Genomic DNA, 10,819 nt, shown 5'->3' with positions numbered 1-10,819 from the left:
TACAGCCAATTTTTTAAGAGATGCATCTTAGCTCATGAAATTGTTATTGAATATGTCAATGCTGTTGTAATGAAATGCTTCTTCTAAGTATGTGTTATTAAATAAATATTTAAAAAAAGAAGAGACATAGTGTAAAGGTACCTACTGAAATATTTTTGATTAAATACAGAAACAATTTTAATAAACATAAAATGTAACATGGAAAAAAATTGCTCCTTTTTAATTAGTAGATGTGAAAAACATTAATATTGAAATCTACCTGATGACTTTTATCCATGTTCAGGTGCCAAGGATCTCAGAAAGTAACCTAGTATGACTAGTAATAATCAGTAATATAGAGATTAGAAATGCATGTGCCAATATCTAAGTGTTAATTGTATTAAAAATGAATTTTTCTGTATGAAATTCTGTATTTTATTAATGAAATGGAGATTTTCTTAAAGGTTAAAACCTCATTCAATTTTATATCTTATAGAATTTATACTGAGTACAATATTTTATAACTGTATTAATTCAACTGTAAACCTAAAAATTATAGCCAATTTTGAAAGAGATGCATCTAGGCTCTGGAAATTGCTATTGAATATGTCAATGTTGTTTGTAATGAAATGCTTCTTCTAACTATGTGGTTATTAAAGAAATAATTTTAAAAAATTCTATGCCTATAATTTACAAAGCATTTCTTTGATCAATTTTGAGCTTATGAAGCTTCCTTTATCTGCTTTTGAGTAAATACTTTACATATAGTCTCTACTGAATAAATCTCAGTTTATACATTGTTTTTTATTCATCTCAATTATTTTTAACATTTTATTCAGAATTTTGCATGGAGTATATGGTCAATAAATATTTTTGATATATTTAAAAAAATAAAGAACACACAAAGAAATCAAATAACTAAAAGAAGATATGGATAAACTTCTGAATGAACTCAGAAAAAAATTAGAAATATTAAAGAATACTCAGGCTGGAATGAAGAAGTAAGTGAAACACCCAGTAAGCCAATAAGAACCGACAGGAGAAAGCCTCACCAATAGGATGGATGACATGGAAAAAAGAATATAAAGACTGGAAGATAAAGTGGACAAATTAGACCACTCAAGCAAAGATTATGAAAAATTTAAGAAAACACAAGAATGGAATATGCAGGAATTGTGTGACACCATATAAAGAACAAACTTATGAATCATAGGCATACAGGAAGGAGAAGAATCTCAAGATAATGGTGTGTGCCAGATTTTCAACAGGATTGTAGAAGAAAATTTCCCAAAATTAAAGAAAGATATGCCCATAAAAATACAACCACAGAGAACACCAAGTACATAGGACCAGAAAAGAAACTCTCCTTGGCACATCACAGTAAAAACACCAAACATATGGAACAAAGAGAGAATACTGAAAGCTGCAAAAAGGAAACAAAGCACATATAACAGAATCCCATTAGGATTACAGCTGACTTTTCGGGGCAAACTATGAAAGCCAGAAGAGCCTGGACTAAAGCATTGCCACTTCTAAATGACAACAGATGCCAACCCTGGTTACTTTACCTAGCCAAAATGTCTATTATAGTCAAAGGGGAAAGAAAATTCTTCCATGACATAAATAGGCTGAAAGAATTCATGTCCACAAAACCAGCTCTTCAGAGAGTTCTTGAAGCAATACAAAGAGCTGAAGAAAGGAACGACTAAACCCAAGGGGTTTTTAGAAAGAAAGTTAATGAAGTTATAACTGTGGAAATGAACAGCTATATCAAGAAAGTGACCAGGAATAAAATTACAGGATTCAGTACACATTTTTCATTAGTAACTTTAAATATCAATGGACTGAACTCCCCAGTCAAAAGACATAGACTAGTTGAGTGTATTAAGAAACAAAACCTATCTTTTTCTTGCCTGCAAGAAACTCATCTCACTTTCAAGGATAGGTACTACCTTAAGGTGAAAGGATGGAAAAAAATATACTAAGCAAATGGTACTAAGAAAAATAAACAGGCATTGAAATTCTAATATTTTATAAAGTAGACTTTAAACTAAAACTAAGAAGAAGAGAGAAAGAGGGCCACTTCATTCTGATCAAAGGAACAATAGACCAAGAAGATATTACAATCGTGAACATATACTCATCAAACTCTGATGCACCCAACTTCATAAAAATAGTACTACAAGACTTTAAGACCCAGAGTAATCCCAACTCATTAATATTAGAGGACTTCAATACCCCGTTGTCTCCATTAGATAGGTCAACAGGACAGGGAATTAACAGAGAGACATATGAATTAAACAATACCATATATCCAATGGACCTAGCAGACATCTACTGAATATTCAACCCAAGCACCAAAGAATATACTTTCTATTCAGCACTCTGTGGAACCTTCTCCATATACTGGGTCACAAAACAAACCTCAGAAAATACAAAATGATTTAAATAATTCCATGCATTCTATCAGACCACAATTCAATAAAGCTTAAAATCAACACCAGAAGAAACCCTAGTAACTACTTAAGAACATGGAGATTAAACCACATACTCCTGAATGATGAATGGATCAAAGGAGAAATTAAGAAAGAAATGAAAGTATTCCTGGAACAAAATGAAAAAGCCAATACAACACAACAAAACCTCTGGGACATGTTGAAAGCAGTCCATAGAGGGAAGTTTTAGTTCTAAGTACCTACAATAAAAAATCAGACAGAATATAAATAAATGACTTAACATTGCAACTCAAGTCACTTGAAGAGTAACAACAAACGAAACCCAAACCTAGCAGACAAGAAGAAATAACAAGAATCAGAGCATAGACTAATGAATTAGAAACAAAGAAAACAATACAAAGAATCAATGAATCCAAGAGCTGGTTCTTCTAAAAGATAAACAAGATTTACAGACTGCTAGGCCAGTTAACCAAAAGAAAGAAAGGCCACCTCCAAATCAATAAAATCAGAGATGAAAGGTGAAATATCAGAACCTACACCCAAAAGATGCAGAACATTATAAAGGAATACTTTAAAAACCTATATGCTACTAAATTTGAAAACCTAAAAGAAATGTACGGGTGTCTAAAAGCACGAGAACCACCAAAACTCAACCAAGAAGAGATTAACAGTTTAAACAGACCCATAACACATAAGGAAATTGAAACAGTAATAGAAAATATCCCTATAAAGAAAAGCCCAGGACCAGATGGATTTACAGCAGAATTCTACCAGGTATTTAAAGGAGATCTACATCCAATAAAAAATATAGAAATGGAGGGACAACTTCCAAATTCATTCTCTGAAGCCAGCATCACTTTAATACCGAAGCCAGGTAAAGATACAACCAAAAAAGAAAACAATACACCCATATCCTTAATGAGAATAAGTGCAAAAATTCTCAACATAATACTAGCAAACACATACAAACACACATCAAAAAGATGATCCATCATGATCAAGTCAGCTTTATTCCAGAGATGCATAGATGGTTCAATACACTTAAGTCAATAAACATCATAAATTATATAAATGGGCTCAAAGACCAGAACAATATGGTCATCTCAATAGATGCAGAGAAAGCCTTTGACAAAACTCAACATGGATTTATGTTCAAAGTCCTAGAGGGAATTGGACTCGAGGGAACATACACCAATATAATTAAAACCATATACAACAAACCCACAGATGACATCATACTAAATGGAGAAAAACTGGAAGCATTCCCACTGAAATCAGGAAAAGATAAGGCTCTCCAGTATCTCCATACCTCTTTAACATAGTGCTTGAAACTCTTGTAAGAGCAATAAGACAAGAGAAGGAAATTAAGGAGATATAACTGGAAAGGAAGAGATCAAATTATCCCTTTTTGCAGACGATATGATGTTATAGCTAAGAGACACCAAAAATTCCACCAGAAAACTCTGAGAAATTAACACATTCAGTAAAGTGGCAGGTTACAAAATTAATCTACAAAATTCTGTGTTCTTTCTATATACCAATAACTAGCAATCAGAAAAAGAGTATTAGAAACACTACCCATCACAATAGCTGCAAAATATATATATATCTCAAAAGGAACCTGACAAAGACATTAAAGACCTCTACGGTGAAATATTTAAATGTTTAAAGAAGAGATAGAGGAAGACATCAGAAGATGGAAGGACATCCCATGCTCATGGATTGGAGGAATTAATATTGTGAAAATGACTATCCTAACAAAAACCATTTACAGATTCAATGGAATACCAATCAAAATCTCCATGACAGTTTTTTCAACTGGAAGAAAACATCCTAAGATTCATATAGAAGCACAAAAGACCTCGGATAGCCAAAGCAACCCTTAGCACTAAGAGCAATGCCAGGGGGATTACTATACCAGATTTTCTTTTCTTTTATTTTTTATTTTATTATTTTTATTTTATGTGTATGAGTGTGTTGCCTGCATGGAGGTGAGTGTTCCAGTGTCATGCAATGCCTGAGAGGTCAGAAGAGGTCTTCATATTCTCCTGGAAATGGAGTTAAGGATGGTTTGTAGCTGCCATGTGGGAGCTGGGAGTCGAACCTGGATCCTTTGCAAGAGCAGTCAGTCTGTGCTCTTAACCACTGAGCTATGTCTCCAGCTGCCAGTAAACCAGATGTTAAAGTGTATTACACAGCTATAGTCATAAAAACAACATGGTATTAGCACAAATATAGACCCATAAATTAATGGACCAAAACTGAACCCAGTTATGAGTACATGCAATTTCAGTCACCTGATGTTTGACAAAGCGGCCAAGAACATTCACTGGAGAAAAGACAGAATGTTCAACAAATGGTGTCGGCAAAACTGGATCTCCACCTGTGGAAGAATGAAATTAACCCCCTATCTTTCACCTTGCTCAAAAATCAACTCCAAATGGATCAAAGACCTCAATGTGAAGCCTGAAACTCTGAAACTGTTAGAAGAAATCATTGGCAATAACCTACAAGATATAGGTGTAGGAAAGGACTTTCTAAACTGGACATCAGCTACCCAAGAAACCAGGTCAAGAATCAACAAATGTGACGTCACTAAATTAAAAAGCTTCTGTACATCAAAATAAACAAACAAGGAAGCGAAGTGAAAACCCAAAGAATGGGAGAAAATCTTCACCAGTAACACATCTGACAGAGATTTAACATCCAGAATATATAATGAACTCAAAAAACAAAGAATCAAGAAAGGAAGTAACCCAATTAAAAGATGGGATAAGGAGCTGAATGGAGATTTCTCAGAAGTAGAATTTAAAGATGGCTAAGAAGCATCTTAAAAGGTGTTCAACATCACTAGTAATTACGGAAATACAAATTAAAACCACTTTAAGATTTCATCTTACCCCAGTCAGACTGGCTAAGAGCAAGAGAATAAATGGCACCAAATGTTGCAGAGGATGTGGGGAAAGGGGAATGCTCATTCACTTCTGGTGGGACTCCAAACTTGTACAATCCCTATGGAAAGCTGTATGGGGAACGCTTAAAAAACTACAAATGAACCTACCATTTGACCCAGTTATACCACTCCTTGACATGTTCCAAAAACTCATCTTATTGCAGAGACATTTGTACATGCATGTTTGTTGCTGCTCTTTTCACAACAGCTAAAATTGTAAGCAACCTAAGAGTCCCTCAACTGATGAGTAGATAATGAAAATGTGGTTCATTTACACGATGAAGTTTTACTCATGAGTAAAGAAAGACAAAATCATGAAATTTTCAGGTAAATGGAAGGAACTAGAAACTGTTATACTAAGTGAAGTAACACAGACTCAGAGCAAAACAAAAAACAAACAAAAATATGATATTTGTTCTTCCTCATATGTGGCTCCTAGCATGAAATCCTGATAGAGTATGAATCCAGACATAACTACAGGAACCAGGATAATGAAAAGGAACCAGTGAGGTAAAGGAAAAGAAAGAATCTGAAAGAGAAGAACAGTAGGAAAAATGCATTAATAAGGGAGATATAGAAAAAATGTGGTTATTTTAAGGGAACAGGGGAGGCAAGGTTATACAAGGAACATAGGGGATAAAGGGAAAGAAGGAGCTCAGAGAGGTGGGACCATAGGAGAAGAGTATTATTAAGGAAGAAATGGGAAAAATAGGGGCACCTTAAATTGGGAAATCATGGTGGAAGGGTTAGAAAATGTTAGAGATAAATAACGCCTAGATAGTTTTAAAAAAACTAGAGGGAACCATATTAGACCACCAACCTACTGACAAATTATACTTACAATGAGATCAATGAATATAATATATGTCTAGGCAAGGTTTATCTCAGAATATTTGGTCCTGCCCAAGCTTTATCCACATGGCTCATGGTAATTAAAAGCACCCAACTGGTGGAACTAACCTTCTTGAATGTTTAACAGCTATACTTTGAGGCCTATACAAATTTGGTCAGAGGGACATAAAAGACAGTTTTACTCCTTGGCCTCCTAGGTTGACTAAGTTCCAGGGGACTATGAGCACCTCTCAAAATGTTCTGTAACTGAAATGAGTCACCTGTCCACTTGATCAAAGAGGCCATGGAGACCCCATCAAATGGACTTGAACCAATGTCCAGTCTACAAAGAGCAGGGTCAACGCAGAGGAAACATTTTCTCCATGCTCCTAAGTGAAGCTCACCATTGTCAAGCAGCACCTTTGACTTATCTTCCCTTAGATGGAAATGATAAAAGAAAGGAGACAGGGGTTCTTTCTAAGCTCATTTGATCCTTGAGGAACAGATCCTCAAATGGCCTTAAGAGTAAAAATAAATTTGTTTATCTGGACCAACTTTATGGTCTTAAACACCCAAAAAGAAAGTATAACCAAATATCAAAGAGGTCAATATAGTTTTTTAAGAGTCCATATGTATAGCTAAAGACTACATAACAAGAAACAATGCCAGACAGGAGACACCTTCCTTTGAGTTATTGGCCAGGGTGGCCCAAGAGACTCCCAGAGAGTAACACAGCATAGAACTGGGAAAATGAACAGCATATCCCTATCTTATCTAAAGGAATATTGACAACTGATTGCTGCTAGATGAGGAGTAGCTGATCTTCCTAAAACAAGGAACTCTAGATAGGCTGATTAGATTCAGTAGCTGGACATGTCCTGGGGAATGCCTGGGGATGCTGACAACACAGTGGACAGTAACAGGCATGACAGAGTATATGAGCTCCAGTGTGTGGGTGGGAAGTTATCAGAGGGTTTCATTTTGGAAGTCAGTATATAGATGAATAAGATTGCTTGAGATGTTCTGTATGATATAGATATACATACAAAAAATCAACAAATAAAAAATGAGTTATATTTGAGGAGGAAGCACAAAAATTTACTTACTTCATGTTAATTAGTAGAGGTGATAAACATTACCATTGAAATCTACCTGATGACTTTATGTCCATACTCAGCTGCCAAGGACCTGAGTGTAACCAACTATGCCTAGTAATAATCAGAGACATAGAGATCAGAGATGCATGTGCAGACATCTAAGTGCTAGTAGTATTAAAAATGAGTCTTTCTGTAGGAAAGAGTATATTTTAAAATGAAATGGAGATCTTTTTTAAATATTAAAACTTCATTCATTTTCTTATAGGGTTTATAGGGTTTATACTGGCTTCAATAGTGTGTAACAGTATTAATTCAACTCTGAACCCAAAAATTTACAGCTCCTTTAGAAAAAGATAAATCTTTGCTCTGGAAATTGTTATTGAATATGTTAAAGCTGTAATGAAATGCTTCTTCTAATTATGTGGCTATTAAATAAATAATAAAAAAATCTATACTTCATTAAATTTGAAAACCTAAAAGAATTGGATGAAATGCTAAAATTATGGCCACCACCAAAGTTAAACCAAGAGGAGACCAACAGTCTAAATAGACCCATAGTATCTAAGGAAATTGAAACAATAATACAACAACTTCCCAACTAACTAAAGCTCAGGTCCAGTGGATTCAGTGCAGAATTCTACCAGGTATTCAAAGGAAATCTACAAGCAATACTGCTTAAATTATTCAAAAAGATGGATACAGAGCGAGAATTCCCAAACTCCTTCTATGAAGTCAGTATCAGTCTAATACCAAAACCAGGTAAAGATACAACAAATAGAAAATTTTAGATGCATATCTTTAATGAATATAGATGCAAACATACTCAACAAAATACTTGAAAACTGCATACAGGCACACATCAAAAGATCTTCCACCATGATCAAGTCGGCTTTATTCCAGATGCAGGGATGTTTCAACATTCATAAGTCAATATATGTCATAAAACATACAAACAGACGTAAAGACAAAATTTATATGGTCATCTCAATAGATGCGGAAAAGGCATTTGATAAAATCCAACATGGATTTATGTTAAAAGTCTTAGAATGAGTCAGTCTGGAGGGAAAATTCCTCAACATAATTAAAGCTGTATATAACAAACTCAGGTCCAACATCATCCTAAATGGAGAAAAATTGAAAGCATTCCCATTAAAATCAGGAACCAGACAGGGCTGCCCACTATCTTCACTTCTTTTCAGTATAGAAACCCCTGCTAGAACAATAAGGCAAGAGAAGGAAATTAAAGGACTACCAATTGGAAAAGATGAGATCAAATTATCCCTATTTATAGATGATATAATATTACACATATAAGATCCCCAAAATTCCACTAGAAAACTGTTAGAATTGATTAATGGTTCCAGTAAAGTGGCAGGATATAAAGTCAACTTACAAAAATCAGTAGTCTTTCTATATACCAATAACAAGCAATCAGAAAAATGATTAGAGGAACCCTTCACATTCTCAACAGCCTAAAATACTATTTAGGAATAAACCAAAGACAAACCAAACCAAAGACATTAAAAATCGTTACAATGACAATTTCAAAACTATAAAGAAAGGAGGAAGACACTGGGAGATGGAAAGACCTACAATGCTCATGGATTGGTAGACCCAATATTGTGAAAAGAATTATCTTACCAAAAGCAACTTATAGATTTGATGCAATCCCAATCAAAATACCCATGACATTCTTCACAGACCTTTACTAAATAATCCGAAAACTCATACAGAATCACAAAAGAGCTCGGATAGCCAAAACAATCTTTGGCAAAAAGAGCAATGCTGGTACCACACTCAAATTATATTACAGAACTAAAGTCATAAAAACAACATGATACTGGCACAAAAATAGACAGGTAAATAAGTGGAACACAATAGAAGACCGAAATGTAAGTTCATACAATTTCAGCCACCTGATATTCTACACAGGTGCTAAGAACACTCAATGGAGGAAAAGAGCATCTTCAACAAATGGTGCTGGCAAAAATGGATCTTCACCTGTAGAACAATGAAACTTAACCTTTATCTTTAACCCTGCACAAAAATCAACTCCAAATGGATCAAAGATCTCAATAGAAAACCTGAAACACAGAAACTGCTAGAAGACAACATAGGCAGTGCCCATCAAGATATAGGCATAAAAAAGACTTTCTAAAACAGACACCAGCTGCTTAGGTACTAAGGTCAACAGTCAATAAGTGGGACCTCATTCAATTACAAAGTTTCTGTACAGCAAAAGAAACAACTAAGGAAGGGAAGAGGACACCCACTGAGTGGGAGAAAATCTTCACTAGATGCACATTTGAAAGAGAATTAATGTCCAGATTATAAAAATAATTCAAAATGAATAGGACTCAGCACATATGGCAAAGTGCATAGGGTTTCGTGGATGGGGGTGGGGGTGTGAATGAATTTTTTTTGAGACAGGGTCTCCCTAAAGCCCCAGCTGGCTTGGAACTCACTATGTGGACCAGGAACTCACAGAGATCCACCTGCCTCTGCCTCCCAAGTGCTGGGACTACAGGCATGCACCACCATGCCCAGTTATATTGTATGAAATTTTAAAAGATCAATAAAAAAGATTTAAAAAGATTTACTAATTATAAGCATCAAACCACACATTAATGAAATTGAAAATTTCCAAAAAATTCACACCTATACTACTCAATCAGAGGACAGAAGAGGACATTCGATCCCCTGAAACTGGTGTTATGGACTGTTGCTAGTCACCATGTGGGTGATTTGATTCAAACCAGGGTCTTCAGCAAGAACAGCCAGTGCTCTTAACCACTGAGACATCTCTCCAGACCCAAGCAAATTAACTTTTAAAATAATATTCAATTCATTAATCCAGTGTATTAAAATATGGTTTAAACATTCATTTTGGCCAACAAATCTTACTTAATCTCTAATGAATTACAATTTCAATAGTTCTAAGGTAATTTAATCATCATTGCAAAGAAGTGATAATTTTGCATTTATGTTTATATGACATACAAACATAATGTTAGTAATCTGTATTAATTTTGAGTATTTCAGTAGTCTAACAATGGAATTCTATCAAGCAGTTAAATAATTCAAAAGTTGTAAGTAATAAGCCTTAAATACATTAAAGTGTAATTGTTACTGCAAAAATAAAATGAAATGATCTTTAGCTTACAAATTTAACTGTTTCAGTGCAGTTTATTGTCCCGCGCTATCGTCTCACCAGCAAGAACGACGCGGCACACTCAGGATCCTTCTGCAGAAAAGCTTTAATGCATCTTGAGAGGGAGAGCATAAGCTTACAGGGCGAAGACCCCGAATGTCGGAAACCCAGCCCTTATATAGGTTAGTAAGCCCGTCTTGGACGTGGCAACTCTTGATTGGTCGCAAACTCATCAGCCCATATCACGCCACGAGGTAGGCAGAGACTAGAAGGTGGAAAATTACTTCGGGCATGCGTACTGACTTATTTACTGCTCAGCATGAACCGGATGTGAGCGCCATCTTGTAATGGC

Source organism: Nannospalax galili, unplaced genomic scaffold (assembly GCF_000622305.1).
Source record: "Nannospalax galili isolate Female #2095 unplaced genomic scaffold, S.galili_v1.0 scaffold578, whole genome shotgun sequence".
Taxonomy (NCBI): Eukaryota; Metazoa; Chordata; class Mammalia; order Rodentia; family Spalacidae; genus Nannospalax; species Nannospalax galili.
The sequence above is the reverse complement of the archived record's forward strand: the minus strand, read 5'-3'. Positions refer to the sequence as shown.